We start from the raw sequence: 21,601 nt of genomic DNA, 5'->3' as shown, positions 1-21,601 counted from the left end.
ATCTTATTTTGTATAATCCCTTCTAAGCTTTGTACCTGATGCGCCTGTCAAACCTCTGTAGAAAGGATGTACCCAATAAGGTGATGCTGACTCAGTACTTCAAGGTGATCTCCAAAGCTTACAACTCTAGTAAGATAGAGACTTCAGGTGGGAAATGCCTCAGTTCTTCCTCTTCCCCTTCCCTGTTACTTAAATGTGGCCTCAGTGGTTTCCAATCTGTGTACCTCCTCTGATGTGGGACTTGGCACCCAGGTGTGAAATTGACAAGGGAAACCTTAACTAAAACTGGTGTTGAGAAGGCCTGCAGAGGGAGCTCTTACACCCGACCATAGATGGCGGCGGTGGTGGGATTGAAGTGAGCTTCTGACAGCATTTGCGGACAACTAGACACACAAGCTTGGCATCCATGGACGCTTTGAGCTTACTGTCTATCTCACTGTTTCTGGGGACCACTGGTAAGTTCCTCTTGGTTGAGCTCGGTTCTTCTTGCATTCAAGCTCCTGATCTAATTGGCTTTCCTTTACGGGGCGCGTCCGCTTGAACTGGTAGAGGATTCTGCTTGCAGCCACTTGAGTTGGCAGATGGTTCTGCTCAGGGCCAAGCCCCCAGCCCTTCAGACCACAAAACCTTCAGCCCTGTCCCCAGATTCCACATCGGGAACTGCTGGTGGCAGCTACAGGTCCCTGTTTGCTTGGAATCAGTCCACAGTCCCCATTCTTCGGGGCCTGCAAGTTCAGTCCTTTTCCCACTTTCCAGATTCGCGTGGCTCCAGGAAACCCAAAGGCCTGGCTAAAAAAAGGGAGGGGGGATCCTTTATATCTAGAGAGTTGAGTATACTACCACCTGATTATTTTATGTTTAACAACCATAATCCTGGAAATTGCAATTATCTAACAAGCTGGCAAAATTTTACTAAAAACAACCTAGAATGACAATGGCCATTATGGGGAATGCTCCAATTAGACAAGATTGTTCAAAGAAATACATTGGAGAGCAAAGGATCCCAAACTGTACAGACAGAATGGGATACCTATTTTAATTGCTATGCATAAGATTACAAAACACTTCAAGATTCCAAAATAGCTTCATTAACAGACTCGTTACAAAAGGCTAACGGGGACTTCCCTGGTGGTCCAGTAGTAAAGAATCCGTCCTACAATGCGGGGGACATGGGTTCGATCCCTGGTCGGGAAACTAGGATCCCACATGCCACGGGGCAACTGAGCCCGCACACCTCAACTAGAGAGTCCACGTGCCGCAAACTACAGAGCCCATGCGCCCTGGAGCCCACGTGCCACAACTAGAGAAGAGAAAACCCACACGCCACAACTAGAGAGAAGCCCATGCACCTCAGTGAAAGATCCCACATGCCGCAATGAAGATCCCACATGCCATAATGAAGACCCGACACAGCCAAAAAAAAAAAAAAGGCTAAGGAAAAATTAAAGACAAAAAAGGTAGCTAACACAAAAGATGCTAGGACGGACGTGACGACTGATGTGACTCTTACTGCGCCCCCCATCCTTTTTCACCTGAGTACTCACATTTCACTAACTTTCTGTCTAAGATACCTTTTCACTACAGAGAGACTATCAGACAATTACCATTTAAAATAAAACTACCCAAGGTTGCAGATGAACCGTCTCAGGTGTCCTTCATCCCTTGGTCTAAGACTGAACAAAGAACTATAAAGAATTTTCTAAACCTAGAGAGGAACCCCAAAAGTTTTTTTGAAGAATTTAGAGTCACTGTCTGGGCCTGTGACCTTGGACTGCCAGATCTTTATCAGTTTGTACACGTGTGGTAGGACCTGGGGCAGCCCCCAAAATGGAGGCAAGAAACAAAACAGCGGGACATCCCTAGTGGTCCAGTTGTTAAGAATCCTCCTTCCAATGCAGGGGACGTGGATTCGATCCCTAGTTGGGGAACTAAGACCCCACATGCTGTGGGGCAACTAAGCCCATGCACCACAACTACTGAACCCGTGAGCCACAACTACTGAGCCTGCACACAACTAAAGCCCACGCACCACAACTACTGAGCCCACGTGCCACAACTACTGAGCCCGCGTGCCACTAGAGAGCCCATGTGCCACAACTAGAGAAGCCCGCATGCCACAACTAGAGAGCCCGTGTGCCACAACTAGAGAAGCCCACACACCACAACGAAGAGCCCGCGTGCCTCTATAAGAGCCCGCACACCACAAGAAAGACCCAGCACAGCAAAAAAACAAAGAAAAGAAACAAAATGGCAAAACCCCAAGGATGATATTTGAGATCCTTAGCCAGAAAAGGCTCACAAAACAGCAACTGCCCGTTAACAAGCCATTCCTAGAATTTCCCTGCCTGCACTGATTTTGTCTATTATCCAGTCATGCAAACAAAGGAAAGATAAATCTGTGGCAGACTTTATAGCCCATCTGGAAGCTCTCCTTTTCTGGCATTCAGGGTTCCATACAATAAATAACCCAGACAGCCTGCTCTAGGTGCCCTCTTTGTAAATGGATTATCTCATGAGATTAATGGATTGGCAAGAAGGCAGGAAATAGGATGGGAGGCCACAGGCTTGTCTAAACTCGTGACTACAGCTGAGCACTCCGGAAGGACCCTGGAGCAACAATGCAAACAGAAATCCACCAAACTAATAGCCTTACAGATACAACAGCTCCAGGGCCAGAGACGCAAAACAACACCTGCACTGCAGTCCCCTAAGGGTCCAATTTTTGAAAAATGTTGGTCCAGAGACTGGTGTCACAGCTGTAATCAACTGCGACACTAAAAAAACAGATTGCCCTCAAACTATTACCAGTAGTTCCCATAAACCTCCAAGGGGAAACTAAAATTAAAATTAATGGGAAAACGTGCCAAATTTTAGTTGATACCAGAGCTGCATTTTCTACTTTAAATCCCACCCTCACAGGACAACAAATTCCTCGGAGTAAAAAGGAGGTTTCCATAGTGGAGGTGTCTAATAAAGTTCAGAGAATTTTTATCTCAACTGGTACAAATGACTCTGGGACCTTTTACTGAAAAAACTTCCTTTGTGCTATGCGACCCAGCCCCGTCATTCTATCAGCTGGAAATCTCCTTTCCAAATTAGAAGGTCTAATATGTTTTGCTTCCAATGGAAATCTCACCTTAGAATTTCCTGACCAACCTGAACCTGATCTTTTATGTTCCTTGTAGTGTTTCCAAGACAGAGAAGAGAAAGAAGTTCAACAAAAGTCCCCTAATTTAACTGACATACCCAAACATTTGTGGGCTGCTTGTAATACTGACATTGGAAGAATAAAAAGTGTGGAACCTAATATAAAGGTTCAGATAGATGTAGCTAAACCTCTCCCTAGGTTACCTCAATATCCATCGAAGCCTGAGACCATACAAGGCCGTACAGCCAAAGCAGAAGACTTAAGCAACCAGGAGCTAACCATTCCCTGCACCAGACCTGCAACACGCCCATCTTACTGGTCTGGAAACTTAATGGACGGGGATGGCGATTTGTCCATGCCCTGAGAGTTACTAGTAAGATACAGGTGACCCTTGAACAACGTGGGCATTAGGGACGCCAACCCCTGTGCAGTTGAAATGTGCATATAACTTCACAGTCCGCCCTCCGCATCCGTGGTTTCACTTCCCCAGATGCAACCAACCTCGGAGCGTGTAGCACTGTAGTACTATTTACTGAAAGAAAATCCACACAAAAGTGAACCCACGCAGTTCAGACCATGAAGTTCAAAGGTCAACTGCAGGTAACCCCTTTTCCAGTTGTCCTGAATCCAAAACCCTCTGTTACAGGTTCCACCTGATTTGAAATGCTTCACTGCCGTAGACCTCTGTTCAGCCTTCTTCAACAGCCCTTAGACCCCAGAAGCCAATATCTACCTGCCCTTACTTGGAACAATCAGCAATATACCTGGACACTCACGCCTCGAGGACTCACTGGGGCCCCTTCTTATTTCTCCCAAATGCTCCACCAAGACATAAGCGCCCTATAGTTCCCGGGAAATCAACCCTTTCACGGTATGTAGAAGATCCCCTGCTGTGCTCAGCTACCCAAGAGGCATTCACAAAAGACTCCTTGTATTTGCTCCAACCGTGAGCTGAAAAGGACACAAAGTCTCTACGGAAAAATTACAATTATCTCCAGACACTGTTCATTACTTAGGTCACCGTCTAAGCGCTGAAGGATTCCGCTATCTCCAAAAAGAATTCGGCTAACACAGGATTTCCTAGACCCACTACTAAGCAACAGCTCGGTGAATTCCTAGGTTTGGCTGGTTACTGCAGACCTTGGGTTCCTAAATTTTCTCTATTGGCTTCCCCACTCTATGAACTAACTAAAGTTTCAGTCCCTGAACTCCAAATAGTGGGGATCTCTAACATCAATAGGGTCCTGTCTCTGAACCTAATCCCTTTTGTTTAGGCTCTTTGAGAGACACTCATCCTTTTCGCCTTAGCTCCTCTGCCCCTATTCAATTATTAAGCCTAGACTTCTTAGAAAAGGATCATCCTGAAATTTCTTTCTCCCAAAAGGGGAAAATAATTGTAGAACTTGACACAGTTGAAATCCAAATAGCCAATCAGGTGAATTAAATGACCCTTAGGCATCTTTTATTTGCTCTGTCTCGATGGCACTGAAGCTGATTCTGAAGACTGATCACCTGCATCAGCTACCACCTTACTTACAGGGAAAATCTCCAACTCATACTGACAAAATCCACAGTGTACCTCCCTCCCATCAAGATTCAGACAGATCCCTCAGGACTTCTCCCTAGGGAATTGGTCAATACCCTGTAAGTAAAGAAGCCCTTCAAAGTATAAAGCCCATAATAGAAGATTACAAAGCTCAGGGCCTCATTATCCCTTGCATTGATCCCTATAACAGTCCTATTTTGCCTGTGAGAAAACCCAAGGGCCAAGGAGAGAGGTTTACCCAGGTCCTCCAAGCAATACACTGTTATCCCTCGAACCCTGTTGTTCTGAACCCTCACACACAACTGACATCCATTTCCACTGGAAGCAAACTTTTTCACTGTAACTGAGTTATGCGGTGTGTACTTTGGTATTTCAGTTGAGAAAACTAGCCAATATCTTTCTGCCTTCACCTAGGAAGGACAATAATACACGTGAACAGTAATGCTCCAGGGTTTCACAGAAAGTCTCTCTTACTTTTCACAAATCTTGAAACCTGATTTGGGTGAAATAAAGTTTTCTGCAGGCTCTACTCTGTTACAATATACAGTTGACCCTTGAATAACACGGGGGCTAGGGATGCCGACCCCCAATGCAGTTGAAAATCTGAGTATAACTTTACAGCTCTTCATATCCATGGTTCCACATCAAGGGATCCAACCACCTGCAGGTTATGTAGCACTGTAGTGCGTATTTACTGAAAAAAAAAAATCCACATATAAGTGGACTCGGGCACTTCAAAGCCATGCCGTTCAAGGGTCAACTGCATAGATGATTTGTTTCTGTGCTCTCCTTCTCAAACCTCTTCATAGGAGGAGAGCATCCACCTGTGGAAACTTTTGGCTTAAGGGACATAAAGTCTCCAAAGAAAAACTGCAGTCTGCCCAAACTCAAGTTCAATATTTTGGGCATCCAGTCACAGAACAAGGACTACATTTGTATCCAGGTAGGCGTCATGGCATCCTGAACTTCCTAAAGCCTAAAACTCTGTACCAATTACAAGGTATTCTTGGGCTAGCTGGCTGCTATCAAAATTGGATTTCAAATTTCTCTCTTGTGGCCCAGCCTCTATATGCTTTATTGAAAAGCAGCAAACCTGATCCCACCATTAGAGGAGATCAACATGACATAGCTTTGAAGTCTTTAAGAAAAGTTTAATGAGACCACCTACCCTTGGACATCCTCAATATCAGCTTCCTTTTCCCTCTTTGTAGGTGAGAAGAGAACAGCCTTGAAGTACTCACCCAAAAACATGGGGACCGTCATCAACCCATAGGGTATTATAGCCGACAGCTGTAACTTGCGGCACTGGGATATTCCCTTTTCCTCAGAGCCATTCCTGCCACTGCCCTTCTGGTTAAGGCCACCAAAGAAAGAATCATGGGATCCCCTTTAACAATCTCTGTACCCATGCAGTGAAGCCCTCCTGAATTCTCATAACACCTATGAAATCCTTTTGCTAACTGCTCCTCACATAATTCTTTCATGTTGTGATAACCTCAATCCTGTTTTTCTTCTCCCCTCTTCACTGATGAAACTCCTCATGACTGTTTAACACTGACAGACCACATTTTGACTCTCCATATTAACTTACAGGAGACTCCTCTGACCAGTGTAGGTTTTTCATGGTTTACTGATGGCTCCTATTTAAAAGATGAACATGTTGACTATCATGCTGTATTTGCTATTACAACTTCTCTTGAAGTCACTGAGACAGGACCTTTACCTTTGGCTACTTTGGCCCAACAGGCTGAATTATACACTCTCACTCTTTAGTCAAAGGCAAAACCACAAACATTTTGATCTATAGCCGGTAAGCATTCCTTGCCACTGTACATGCATTAAACCATTGGTCCAGTGACAAAGCACTCATGAACTAATACTGGTGGGAAAATAATAAAGCTACAAGACGTATCAACCTTGCTTGTCCCACATGTCCAAAATACAATCCAGGGAAACGTGTTCACGTTACTCCTGGACATTTTGAATTGCCTGATGGACCATTCAAGGTTTGTCAAATGGATTTCATACAGCTTCCCCCATCTCATAGATATAAATGTTTTAATCATGGTCTGTATGTTTTCTCACCGGAGTGAAGCTTCCCTTGTAGATATACAACTGCTTCTATGGCTAAAATTTTGTTATAAAAGATTATCCCTTCCTGGGGACCCCTTCTCGAGCTTCATTATAGAAGGAACTCATTTTACAGGTCAAGTGCTACAACAAGTCTGTGCTGTCTGGCCAGTTTTACAACATTTTCACTGGGCTCACCATTCTCAAGCCTCAGGGTTAGTTGAAAGCGCTAATAGCACTATTAAAACTCATGTGGCAAAATTGGTAGAGACCGTCCAAATACCCTGGCCAAAAGCATCGCCTTTGGTCCTTCTGAATCTCAGATCCACCGCCTTGGCAACTCATAAACTCTCACCCTTTGAGACAGTCACAGGATACCCAATGCACTGGCCCGTGCCTCTTCTGATCCACAGCTGTTAAAAGGACATATATGTCAATATTGTAAAGGTCTAATTTCTTCTATTAAAAATAATCAGGCTGGCAGAAATGCTAAATGACTGGGGGCAGGAGTTTGTGCTTTCCAAAATTTCTCAGTGCCTTAAACAGAGTAGGTGACATAAGGAACTTGGAAAATTATGAGAAGTTAACGTTCTATCCTGACCTAAGCCGTGTGGCTGACAGGGTCTTGGTGCTCCGGCTGGGTGTCAGGCCTGTGTCTCTGAGGTGGGAGAGCCGAGTTCAGGACATTGGTCCACCAGAGACCTCTCGGACCTCCCGGCTCCATGTAATATCAAACGGTGAAAGCTCTCCCAGAGATCTCCATCTCAACGTTAAGACCCAGCTCCACTCAACGACTAGCAAGCTACAGTGCTGGACACCCTACGCCAAACAACTAGCAAGACAGGAACAAAACCCCACCCATTAGCAGAGAGGCTGCCTAAAATCATAATAAGGCCACAGACACCCCAAAATACACCACCAGATGTGGACGTGCCCACCAGAAAGACAAGATCCAGCCTCATCCACCAGAACACAGGCACCAGTCCCCTCCACCAGGAAGCCTACACAACCCACTGAACCAACCCTTAGCCACTGGGGGCAGACACCAAAAACAACGGGAACTACAAACCTGCAGCCTGCGAAAAAGAGACCCTAAACACAGTAAGTTAAGCAAAATGAGAAGACAGAGAAACACACAGCAGATGAAGGAGCAAGGCAAAAATCCAACAGACCAAACAAATGAAGAGGAAATAGGAAGTCTACCTGAAAAAGAATTCAGAGTAATGACAGTAAAGATGATCCAAAATCTTGGAAACAGAATGGAGAAAATAAAACAAACGTTTAACAAGGACCTAGAAGAGCTAAAGAGCAAACAAACAATGATAACACCACAAAAAATGAAATTAAAAATTCTCTAGGGCTTCCCTGGTGGCACAGTGGTTGAGAATCTGCCTGCTAATGCAGGGGACATGGGTTCGAGCCCTGGTCTGGGAATATTTCACATGCCACGGAGCAGCTAGGCCCGTGAGCCACAATTACTGAGCCTGTGCTCCGCAACAAGAGAGGCCGCGATAATGAGAGGCCCGGGCACTGCGATGAAGAGTGGCCCCCACTTGCTGCAACTAGAGAAAACCCTCGCACAGAAACGAAGACCCAACACAGCCATAAATAAATAAATAAATAAATAAAGAATCCTGGTCAAAAAAGGTGATGATTAAAAAAAAAAATTCCCTATAAGCAATCAGTAGCAGAATAACTGAGGCAGAAGAATGGATAAGTGACCTGGAAGATAAAACAGTGGAAATAACTACCACAGAGCAGAATACAGAAAAAAGAATGAAAGAATTGAGGACAGTCTCAGAGACCCCTGGGACAACATGAAACGCACCAACATTCGAATTATAGGGGTCCCAAGAGAAGAGAAAAAGAAAGGGACTGAGAAAATATTTGAAGAGATTATAGTTGAAAAATTCCCTAAATTGGGAATGGAAATAGTCAATCAAGTCCAGGAAGCACAGAGAGTCCCATACAGGATAAATCCAAGGAGAAACAAGACACATATTAATCAAACTATCAAAAACTAAATACAAAGAAACAATATTAAAAGTAGCAAGGGAAAAACAACAAATAACATACAAGGGAATCCCCACACGGTTAACAGCTGATCTTTCAGCAGAAACTCTGCAAGCCAGAGGGGAGTGGCAGGACATATTTAAAGTGATGAAAGGGAAAAACCTACAACAAAGATTACTCCACCCAGCAAGGATCTCATTCAGATTCAAAGGAGAAATTAAAACCTTTATAGACAAGCAAAAGCTAAGAGAATTCAGCACCACCAAACCAGCTTTACAACAAATGCTAAAGGAACTTCTCTAGGCAGGAGACACAAGAGAAGGAAAAGACATACAATAACAAACCCAAAACAATTAAGAAAATGGTAATAGGAACATACATATCGATAACTACCTTAAATATAAATGGATTAAATGCTCCAACCAAAAGACATAAACTGGCTGAATGGATACAAAAACAAGACCCATATACATGCTGCCTACAAGAGACTCACTTCAGACCTAGGCACACATACAGACTGAAAGTGAGGGGATGGAAAAAGATATTCCATGCAAATGGAAATCAAAAGAAAGCTGAAGTAGCAATTCTCATATCAGACAAAATAGACTTTAAAATAAAGAATGTTACAAGAGACAAGGAAATACATTACGTAATGATCAAGGGATCAATCCAAGAAGAAGATATAACAATTGTAAATATATATGCAACCAACATAGGAGCACCTCAATACATAACGCAAATGCTAACAGCCATAAAAGGGGAAATCGATAGTAACACAATAATAGTAGGAGACTTTAACACCCCACTTTCACCAATGGACAGATCATCTAAAATGAAAATAAAGGAAACACAAGCTTTAAATGACACATTAGACAAGATGGACTTAATTGATATTTATAGGACATTCCATCCAAAACAACATAATACACTTTCTTCTCAAGTGCTCATGGAACATTCTCCAGGATAGATCACATCTTGGGTCACAAATCAAGCCTTGGAAAATTTAAGAAAATTAAAATCATATCAAGTATCTTTTCCAACCACAAGGCTATGAGACTAGATATCAATTACAGGAAAAAAAACTGTAAAAAAATACAAACACATGGAGGCTAAACAATACACTACTAAATAACCAAGAGACCACTGAATAAATCAAAGAGGAAATAAAAAAATACCTAGAAACAAATGACAATGAAAACACGACAACCCAAAACCTATGGGATGCAGGAAAAGCAGTTCTAAGAGGGAAGTTTATAGCAATACAATCCTACCTCAAGAAACAAGAAACATCTCAAATAAACAACCTAACCTTACACCTAAAGGAATTAGAGAAAGAAGAACAAGAAACCCCAAAGTTAGCAGAAGGAAAGAAATCATAAAGATCAGATCAGAAATAAATGAAAAAGAAATGAAGGAAATGAGAGCAAAGATCAATAAAATTAAAAGTTGGTTCTTTGAGAAGATAAACAAAATAGATAAAGCATTAGCCAGACTCATCAGGAAAAAAAGGGAGAAGACTCAAATCCACAGAATTAGAAATGAAAAAGAAGAAGTAACAACTGACACTGCAGAAATACAAAGGATCATGAGAGATTACTACAAGCCAATAAAATGGACAACCTGGAAGAAATAGACAAATTCTTAGAAAAGCACAACCTTCTGAGACTGAACCAGGAAGAAACAGAAAATATAAACAGACCAATCACAAGCACTGAAATTGAGACTGTGATTAAAAATCTTCCAACAAACAAAAGCCCAGGATCAGATGGCTTCACAGGCGAATTCTATCAAACATTTACAGAAGAGCTAACACTTACCCTTCTCAAACTCTTCCAAAATATAGCAGAGGGAGGAATACTCCCAAACTCATTCTACAAGGCCACCAACCCCCTGATACCAAAACCAGACAAAGATGTCACAAAGAAAGAAAACTACAGGCCAATATCACTGATGAACATAGATGCAAAAATCCTCAACAAAATACGAGCAAACAGAATCCAACAGCACATTAAAAGGATCATACACCATGATCAAGTGGGGTTTGTCCCAGGAATGCAAGCAATCTTCAATATACACAAAACAATCAATGTGATAAAGCATATTAACAAATTGAAGGAGAAAAACCATATGATCATCTCAATAGATGCAGAAAAAGCTTTCGACAAAATTCAACACCCATTTTATGATAAAAAAAAACCCTCCAGAAAGTAGGCATAGAAGGAAATTACCTCAAGATAATAAAGGCCATATATGACAAATCCACAGCCAACATCGTTCTCAATGGTAAAAAACTGAAACCATTTCCTCTAAGATAAGGAACAAGACAAGATTGTCCACTCTCACCATTATTCAACATAGTTTTGGAAGTTTTAGCCACAGCAATCAGAGAAGAAAAAGAACTAAAAGGAATCCAAATCGGAAAAGAGGAAGTAAAGCTGTCACTATGTGCAGATGACATGATACTACACATAGAGAATCCTAAAGATGCTACCGGAAAACTACTAGAGCTAATCAGTGAATTTGGTAAAGTAGCAGGATACAAAATTAAGCACAGAAATCTCTTGCATTCCTGTACACTAATGATGAAAAATCTGAAAGAGAAATTAAGGAAACACTCCCATTTACCATTGCAACAAAAAGAATAAAATACCTAGGAATAAACCTACGTAAGGAGACAAAAGACCTGTATGCAGAAAACTATAAGACACTGATGAAAGAAATTAAAAGATAATACAAACAGATGGAGAGATATACTATGTTCTTGGATTGGAAGAATCAGCATTGTGAAAATGACTATACTACTCAAAGCAATCTACAGATTCAATGCAATCCCTATCAAACTACCAATGGCATTTTTCACAGAAATGGAACAAAAAATTTCACTATTTGTATGGAAACACAAAAGACCCTGAATAGCCAAAGCAATCTTGAGAAAGATAAACGGAGCTGGAGGAATCAGGCTCCTGGACTTCAGACAATACTAAAAAGCTACAGTAATCAAGACAGTATGGTACTGGCACAAAAACAGAAATATAGATCAATGAAACAGGACAGAAAGCCGAGAGATAAACCCACGCACATACGGTCACCTTACTTTTGATAAAGGAGGCAAGATTATACAATGGACAAAAGACAGCCTCTTCAATAAGTGGTGCTGGGAAAACTGGACAGCTACATGTAAAAGAGTGAAATTAGAACACTCCCTTACACCATACACAAAAATAAACTCAAAATGGATTAAAGGCCTAAATGTAAGGCCAGACACTATAAAACTCTTAGAGGAAAACATAGGCAGAACACTCTATGATGTAAATCACAGCAAGATCCTTTTTGACCCACCTCCTAGAGAAATGGAAATAAAAACAAAAATAAACAAGTGGGACCTAATGAAACTTAAAAGCTTTTGCACAGCAAAGGAAACCATAAACAAGACGAAAAGACAACCATCAGAACAGGAGAAAATATTTGCAAATGAAGCAACTGACAAATGATTAATCTCCAAAATATACAAGCAGCTCATGCAGCTCAATATCAAAAAAACAAACAACCCAATCCAAAAATGGGCAGAAGACCTAAATAGACATTTCACCAAAGAAGATATACAGATTGCCAACAAACACATGAAAGGATGCTCAACATCACTAATCACTAGAGAAATGCAAATCAAAACTACAATGAGGTATCACCTCACACCAGTCAGAATGGCCATCATCAAAAATCTACAAACAATAAATGCTGGAGGGTGTGGAGAAAAGGGAACCCTCTTGCACTGTTGGTGGGAATGTAAATTGATACAGCCACTATGGAGAACAGTATGGAGGTTCCTTAAAAAACTATAAATAGAACTGCGATATGACCCAGCAATCCCACTACTGGGCATATACCCTGAGAAAACCATAATTCAAAAAGAGACATGCACCATAATGTTCATTGCAGCTCTATTTACAATAGCCAGGTCATGGAACCAACCTAAATGTCCATCGACAGATGAATGGATAAAGAAGATGTGGCACATATATACAATGGAATATTACTCAGCCATAAAAAGAAATGAAATTGAGTTATTTGTATTGAGGTGGATGGACCTAGAGTCTGTCATACAGAGTGAAGTGAGTCAGACAGAGAAAAACCAATACCGTATGCTAACACATATATATGGAATCTGAAAAAAGAAAAAAAAAACTGGTTCTGAAGAACCTAGGGGCAGGACAGGAATAAAGACGCAGATGTAGAGAATGGACTTGAGGACATGGGGAGGGGGAAGGGCAAGCTGGGACGAAGTGAGAGAGTGGCACGGACATATATACACTACCAAATGTAAAATAGATAGCTAGTGTGAAGCGGCCACAAAGCACAGGGAAATCAGCTTGGTGCTGTGTGACCAACTAGAGGGGTGGGATAGGGAGGGTGGGAGGGAAACGCAAGAGGGAGGAGACATGGGGATATATGTATATGTATAGCTAATTCACTTTGTTATACAGCAGAAACTAACACACCATTGTAAAGCAATTATACTCCAATATCCAATAAAGATGTTCAAAAAAAAAAAACAACCATGTTCTGATAGAGCAATCTTTTCATAATGTGCTCCAGGGAGACAAGGACCTTTAGCGTAACACCTTGCAACCTGGAGATTTTGTCTACTGAAAAAGACACCTCTGGAAAAGCTCTCTTCAACTTCGCTGGAAACGCCTGTATCAGGTACCACTAACCAACCCTGGTACTGCCAAAACTCCAGAAAACAGACTCTTGGATTCAAATGACACATCTAAAAAAAGAACCAAACCCTGGCTGGACCTGCACACCACCTGGTGACTTGAAGGTAAAGATTCCCCAGAATTGAAACAGATGACATCTGATAAGACAGCTTTCCCAAGATGTCCAGACTAGCCCCATCAGAAAGTTCAGGATTCACAGTCTCTCTCTTTCATCTGGACTATTAACTGAGCCTAGTTTCTTATTCAAATTCATGGTCTCTGAATTTGCAACCTACAGGCTATATTACTGATAAAACACTTGGTTCCAAACAGTTCTCCTGAGATAACAACAAAAAAAGTCTTTGAAGTTTTGCTATTTTTGCAAAAAGTTCATTAGCTATTGCTTCATGTTTATTCCTGCACTGTGTCTTCCCAAAGAGCTTGTTTAATTCTTTCAGTTTTGAGGGCGCACTTGTATCACTATTCTAAGATACAAATTTTAGATGGGAAATGCCCAAGAGATCTCCTTCTTACCCCTCCTTGTTACTTGAATATGACCTTGATAGGTTTCTAATCTGTGCACTTTTCCTCTGACATGGGTCACAACACCCAGGAAAGGTCCTTCCTGACATCGAGGGACAAAAGGACACTAAATCTGAAAAAACCTGAGTCTTGATCAGTGACGCTTTCAGAGAAAGATCTTGATCAAAAGGGGGAAATGTGGGGCTTCCCTGGTAGCGCAGTGGTTGAGAATCTGCCTGCCAATGCAGGGGACACGGGTTCGAGCCCTGGTCTGGGAAGATCCCACATGCCGCGGAGCAGCTAGGCCCGTGAGCCACAACTACTGAGCCTGCGCGTCTGAAGCCTGTGCTCCACAACAAGAGAGGCCGCGACAGTGAAAGGCCCGCGCACCGCGATGAAGAGTGGCCCCCGCTCGCCGCACCTAGAGAAAGCCCTCGCGCAGAAACGAAGACCCAACACAGCCAAAAATAAATAAATAAATAAATTTATTAAAAAAAGGGGGAAATGTGAAAATTAATAAACAGAAACCTCATTTAAAATGGAGTAGTGACGCCAGAAGGGGGCGCTCTCATGTCCTACCACTTGACATCAATTGCACACCCAACAGAAAGAGACATGCCTTGCATCTCCAACAGGAAGGTGACTACTTTACTACCCAACAGGAGGAAGGAAGAATTTCTCCTTCCTTGGCAATAACCCAGCTAATGAGACACTGTCATGACTGAGCCAATGAAAAGCCATTACACTTCGAACTCCAGGTTCCTCCAGTGGATTCTTTGTTTATAACAGCCCCTCCCAACTCCCCCTTCTCCTCTATAAAAGAATGTTCCGCCCCTTTGTTCACCAGACTTGCCTGTGGTTCACCACAGACTGCATGTCCCAAATTGCAATTCTTTGTTGATCCCCGATAAACCCATTTTGCTGGTAAAATAACTGGCTGTTTTATTGTTTTAGGTCAACAAGGTAGACTGCCTCTGCCCCAAAAATATGGATCAATATTTCACACTTTAACTGAACATGAGACCCTCTTTCTCTTCTTACTCTGACAATGGCCTGGAAAGATAAAGTCCTTTCTTCACCTCCATGGTCATATGGTTATCTACATCATATTTGTCCCTACTCACTAAGAAATCTCACCAGCAGCATCCATCTTTGCAAGGCATTTAGAATAATCCTTTAAACTAGGAGATTCTATCCCCACAGGCACTAAAAAACTGACTTACTCCTGGCTTAACAAGTAAAGGCAGCAGTCCCTAAAAATGACATACCTAATAAGGTGTTGCTAGCTCAGCACTTCAAGATGATCTCCAATGCTTATGACCTTGACAAAATATAGTCTTTGGAAAAGAAACACCCGAGAGTTCTCCCTACTACCTTTCCTTGTTACTCAAATGGGCCTGAAGTGGTTTCCAGTCCACACACTGTCCATCTAACATGGGACATGACACTCAGGAAAGGTCCTTCCTGGCATCAGGGGATTAAGGCTACTGAATTCAGAAAACCTGACTTTTGATTAGCAATGCTTCTGGACAAAGATCTTGTTAAAAAGGGGAAAATGTGAAAATTAATAAAGAAAATGTCAATCAACATCGGAAGATGGGGAGGCCTGCAGAGGAAGCTCTCACACCCTACTACTCGTTGTCAATTACCTCAAGCAGGAAGAGACATACCTTGCATCTCCACTACCCCAGCAGGAAGAGATTTTCTCCTTGCCTAGCGACAAGCCCGGCCAATGGAAAATGCTGCAAGTTAGCCAATGAGAAGCCGTCAACACCCTGAACCCTTACTTTTCTCCAATGAACTTTCATTTTTCTTTTGCTAATGTATTCCTCATCCCACCCTCTTTTTTTATAAAAGCCTTCCATTTTGTATAACTTCCCAGGGTATCACTCTGCTTGCTAGAGGAGATGCTGTCTGATCCATGAATCATTTAATAAAGCCAATTAGGTCTTCAAATTTACTCAGTTGAATTTTATTTTTTAATAGGACCCATTAATCACAGACATTCCCACATGCTAGGCAGCCACTCATATGATATGGGACTCAACCAAACATGAACTTCCACCAAAAAACAAAAACAAAAACTCTGCCAGATACAGCTGCACACCATTCTGCTCACTGTCAATCTTATTACTACTGAATTGGGAGCTTTCACTGGTTTGCAAACTCTTTAAGTAAGCCATTGTTTCAACCAAACATAGCAAGTGCTGAAACCCACATCAACCCAACTGGGTATCCATTTAAAACTGATACCAAATCCCACATCCTAGACATCACCCTGGCCCAGAATCTCACTGCTCAGATGCCATCTCAGACCACAAGTCTGCCACTGGAGACAACTTTACACCCTGGACACTAAGACCTCTGCCCACGGACTGCCTTTCCTAAGGTACAAATTGGACACAAGACATTTTTGCTTTTCTTCCTTCAAAATTATGCATTCTGTTTCTCAGCTTGCTGCCTGCTTAGCCCATAATCCTGGTATATATATTCCTCATTCTCTGCCAACACATATAGCCCCCTACACTCCCATGTCCAAAGGGAAATCTGGCAGATGTTACTATCAATACCATTTGTACACCATTCCAAAATTTAATGGCGATTATTACTTTCCCCAGGAAGCATCTGCTGTCTTACCAAAGTCAACCCTTCAAGCCCCTAGGAGAGGACCGCTCACTCCCCACTGCCTTCTACTACTGCCCTCCAGCTTTCCACCAGAATCTCCTGCCCTGTGTCTCTCCCCATAACTACTCCTTTCCCTCAGTAACACACATACCACTGTGAAAATGCTTTAACGAACACTAACTCAGAATTGGAATTAGGAATCCACAAGATCACACCTTGAACAGCACTGCAGGAAGAAGGAAGACTGCCCCCTTGGCCTGGCAACAGCAAGCTGCCCTCACTTGCAGTCAATGAAAAGGCGCCACCACTGCACACTCTCATTTTCCACTGATGAACTTTTGCTCAAAGCAACCTCTCCTGGGACTCCCCTCGTGGTCCAGTGGGTAAGACTCCACGCTCCCAATGCAGGGGGCCCGGGTTCGATCCCTGGTCGGGGAACTAGATCCCGCATGCATGCCGCAACTAAGAGCCTGCATGCCACAATTAAGAAGTCCGCATGCCTCAACTAAGAAGTCCGCATGCCGCAGTTAAAGATCCCGCATGCCTCTACTAAGACCTAGCACAGCCACAAATAAATAGAATAGAATAATACTTCAAAAAAGAAAAATCCCTCCCAAGTTCCTCCTTTCCTCTATGAAGGAACACTCTCCACCTTTGCTCTCCAAACTTGCCTGTGGTTCACCATAGTTTGCTTGTCCCAAATTGCAATTCCTCTGCTATTTATGAATAAGCTTGATTTTGCTGGCTGAACTGATTATCTTTTATTTTTTTTCCAAAAAGGTTGACACCACTAATCCCTAATATACTTTACTAAATTACCAGATCATACCCTCCAGCAGCACAACTGCTCGACCTGCCATCTTGACCCAAGAAATACACCAAGATATTATTATCAGACTAATACTTTTAACACACTTTACAACTCTCCCAAAATATTATTAAAGAACCGCCCCCCCCCAAAAAAAATTCCAGATCTGTGATCTTGGCTAATGCCATATAAATGGGAAACTTAATTATGAGCCGGCCTCAAGGACTCCTTATACCTTCAACAGTGTTCCTCTGTGTTTTATTTTACTCTCATAAAAAATGCTTTCTATGCTGTTTAAGGTAACTTATGCCCTATTCTCTAAATGTCTCCATTGTCTCTGTTATCACCCCAAGTTTCCTTAATATGATGTCAAAACATCAGAGGACTAATTGTATTAATTCTTTTTTTTTTTTTAATTTTAATTTTTATTTATTTATGGCTGTGTTGGGTCTTCGTTTCTGTGCGAGGGCTCTCTCCAGTTGTGGCAAGCGGGGGCCACTCTTCATCGCGGTGCACGGGCCTCTCACTATCGCGGCCTCTCCCGTTGCGGAGCACAGGCTCCAGAGGCGCAGGCTCAGTAATTGCAGCTCACGGGCCCAGTTGCTCCGCGGCATGTGGGATCCTCCCAGACCAGGGCTCGAACCCGTGTCCCCTGCATTGGCAGGCAGATTCTCACCGCTGCGCCACCAGGGAAGCCCTGTATTAATGTTTTTAAAAAATATTTTTATGATATTTTGACTTCTTGGGGGCCCCCCTGACAGGGGAGAGATGGCCCCTCCTGGGGTAGCCAATCCTTAAGAGACAGCAAAGGGCTCACAAGGGAGCACGACTTTCATACAAAAACCAACAATCCAGCGCTCACACTCTGAGCACCTCTTCTGATGGCTCTTACCCTCCAAGAGGCAATATTCCTCTGCCCGAATCACCCAGGGCCGGTACCAGACAACTAGAGACCACCCTGCAGCCCACAGCCCACTGACATTATACAAACTAGCCGCGTTGTTTCCCCTTTCCTGCCAAAATACAACGCCCCATGCCTTCCCTTCACTCCTGTCTCTGCCTCCGGACGCTGGGTGCTTCCCCAAGTGGCCCCGAGTGCCATGCCTCTCATTTCTAACAGAACTGTGAATAACAGTAAACTCTTCTTTCAATGGCATGGACCTCTCTGTATTGTCACTCAGTCACCGTTACAAATTAAGACCCAGGCACAAATCAGAGATACGGTTCCCAACATGGCCAAGTACAATGGTGGCACTTTAATTTCTTCTTTATTTTATGCTGCTGAAATATCCTAATATTCCAATGTGCACTACTAGAATATACACCTAAGATCCACTACTAAAAGCTACTTTGCAGGATCCAGCAGATGTTGGTAATTTTTTTTAGCAGTGGGTAAGTGATAGGTGAAGTTAACGTCAGCAATTGTAAGGGTGAAAAGACCTTCTTCCAGGAGACTGAAGTCAATGGCTTAGACTTAAGCATCTAGGCCTAGTAGCGAGGAGGTGATACTTGGCAACATTCAGGGTTCAATTCTTCCCCTGTGTGGCTGGCACAGACACCCCCCTACCCATTCAAATCTAGCTTCCTTGGGAATTAGGTTTTGGTGAACCACAGAATCAGAACAGGGCCTTTTAGTAGGGATGGTGCTAAAGACAAAGAGCTTCTTTCTGCAAGTTGCCACTGCTACCCACATTAAAATGGGACATAGGGACCTCCCTACTTGACTCCACAGGCATATTTGGGAAAAATAAAACCTCGTGCTTTACACAGAAAGAAACCACCCACATTTATTTTCCTCCTAATGAGCTACTATCTTTCTTCCTCATATCTTTGATATTTCTTTTTTTTTATTATTTGAAAGACAGCATCGAAATTTTAAACAGTAATTTAAGTGGTGAGGGAAAACATACAAAAAGAAAGGAAGGAGAAGAAACAGATGAATAATTTTTAAAAGCAGCTTACAGATCCTAATGAGTATACGGCTAGGTCAGGCAATGGAGTATTCTGATTGTATCAACTGCCAATTTTCAAATAATTTTATGACAAAATGATAATATGGGTCACAGCAATTTTACCATCTATAAATTTGTTCCTTGATGATTCGAAAGTCCCATGGTAAGACCTGACGTATATTAAGAGTTGAGATATAACTTATTAAACATTCGGGGTTTCTTGGTTTGGGTGGGAGGAGCAGTTTAAGAAAAGACATTATTTTGGTTATAAAAATGAGATCACATCCAAAATTTGGCACATGAATTGGCTAGAACTTATGGTGGTTGCATGGATAAACCTGAAAAATTTTAACTGTTTTAATTTGGAACTTACAAAAATATCCTTTCAATTCAGAAGACAGGGACACACAGGGAACAAGATACCCCCAAAATCTCCTGGGCTTTCAGAATACTGCCTGTCAGGATGTCAGCTGCGTTTCAAAGACACAGGCAGGGATGGAATTCGGAGTCAAGCCACCTAGGAGAGTGAACGGAAAAATACCTAACAGAGTGTACTGTACTTCCAGTGCTAAATTTAAAGAAGAAAAATGACTCCCCTACACTGTTATTACTCTAAATAGATTCTGTTTTTATTCTGATGTAACTAGAGCATTAGGGTCAGAACACTTTCAGTAAAATTAAACTGGAACGCTCTGACTTTGCACGAGAGATTACATTATTTCCTGAGAAATCCTCAGAAATGACATCTCTATCACAGAAGAAAGGTAGGAAGGGGGAGGGGAAAGGGGACTGTTCTGCTTTAGCTAGATTTACAGCAAACCGGAGCTGGGATTTCTTTCTTTTTTTTTTTTTAACTTTCTAAAAGGAAGCTTCCTTCCTAATATGACTTGGGATACTGTTTCCTTCGTTTGACTTCATGATAAATAATGTAATCTAAATGCTCAGGAAGTACCAACCTCTCCTGTTTTGCAGGATGCGGACGTGTGACGCGGGGCAGAGCGTGGCGTGAGCACGGTCCCTTCCCTCTGGTGTCAGAAAACAGAAACAATAAAAACTTTTGCTGCTCTCGTCCGCATCACCACTGTTGAGCAGGCTTTTACGCGAGAACACTCAGGATGAGGAGATGACTCAGAAAGGGGCAGAAAGCATCAGGAAGGGATAACTTAATGATTCAAGAACTATGCAAGTTATGATATTTAAAGAGTGAGGTTTAGAAAGCAATAGCGTCCAGTTGTTATGGGGAAGCCCTAACACTCTGAGCACAGAAACTTGATTTCAGGAAGGCTCCCGGAGAAATTATGATCACACTGTGGTGATTTGGACACCCTCACATGGGAACAGCAATTATACGGTTTTAAGGTAGAAAAAGATTTTTTCCGAAAGAGAAAGACCGAGCATGGTCAACGCATACCCACTGTCACTAACCATTTCTAACAAAGGTCTCTGGCACACTGGATGCAGTTTTGCTTCCTTTCAGATGATCAGGTTAGGATGTAATGAATACTACTGTTAATGCATGAATTAATCAAATATTTTAGAAGTCACCTGGCCAATTGCCTTTATACCATGATGAGATTTGAGATTCACAATATGAGAGGCACTGGAAAATACATTCAAATTTTCTCTTTATGACTCTAAGTTACACAAGAATAGTGTTTGCTCATTCCCACGATGAAACTGAGTTTTAGCTACTGAAAACTCCTACAATGTAAAAACAAACACAATTATAAAGTCTTTCTATTAAAATGCTTGATGGATTGATAAACCAACATTCAGTATCATTAAATATATTTTAAAAAACTAAAACATCACATACCTTGAATAAGTAAAGCAAAACTTAAAGCTGCAATTTATTCTCTAGTCCGGTTCTCATCATCTCTTCGTTAAGAACATCCACCTTGGGCTTCCCTGGTGGCGCAGTGGTTGAGAATCTGCCTGCCAATGCAGGGGACACGGGTTTGAGCCCTGGTCTGGGAAGATCCCACATGCCGCGGAGCAACTAGGCCCGTGAGCCACAACTACTGAGCCTGCGCGTCTGGAGCCTGTGCTCCCCAACAAGAGAGGCCGCGACAGTGAGAGGCCCGCGCACCGCGATGAAGAGTGGCCCCCGCTTGCCGCAACTAGAGAGAGCCCTCGCGCAGAAACGAAGACCCAACACATCCAAAAATAAGTTAATTAATTAATTAATTTAAAAAACGCCAAAAACCACAAGATGTGGGG

At 42.4% G+C, this 21,601-nt stretch overlaps 1 long non-coding RNA gene across 1 annotated transcript; it reads right to left on the bottom strand.

The window, feature by feature from the left end:
• Window positions 1–4,361: 4,361 nt before the first annotated feature.
• LOC309644052 lies at window positions 4,362–21,555 on the bottom strand. The gene is made up of 2 exons (XR_014254211.1): window positions 20,338–21,555; window positions 4,362–7,177 (listed from the first exon to the last, which is right to left on the bottom strand). It is a non-coding gene; the product is annotated as an uncharacterized lncRNA (long non-coding RNA).
• Between the last annotated feature and the right edge of the window lie 46 nt (window positions 21,556–21,601).

This window comes from Balaenoptera physalus, assembly GCF_965194825.1.
Source record: "Balaenoptera physalus genome assembly, chromosome: 15".
Classification (NCBI taxonomy): Eukaryota; Metazoa; Chordata; class Mammalia; order Artiodactyla; family Balaenopteridae; genus Balaenoptera; species Balaenoptera physalus.
The sequence above is the reverse complement of the archived record's forward strand: the minus strand, read 5'-3'. Positions and strand labels throughout refer to the sequence as shown.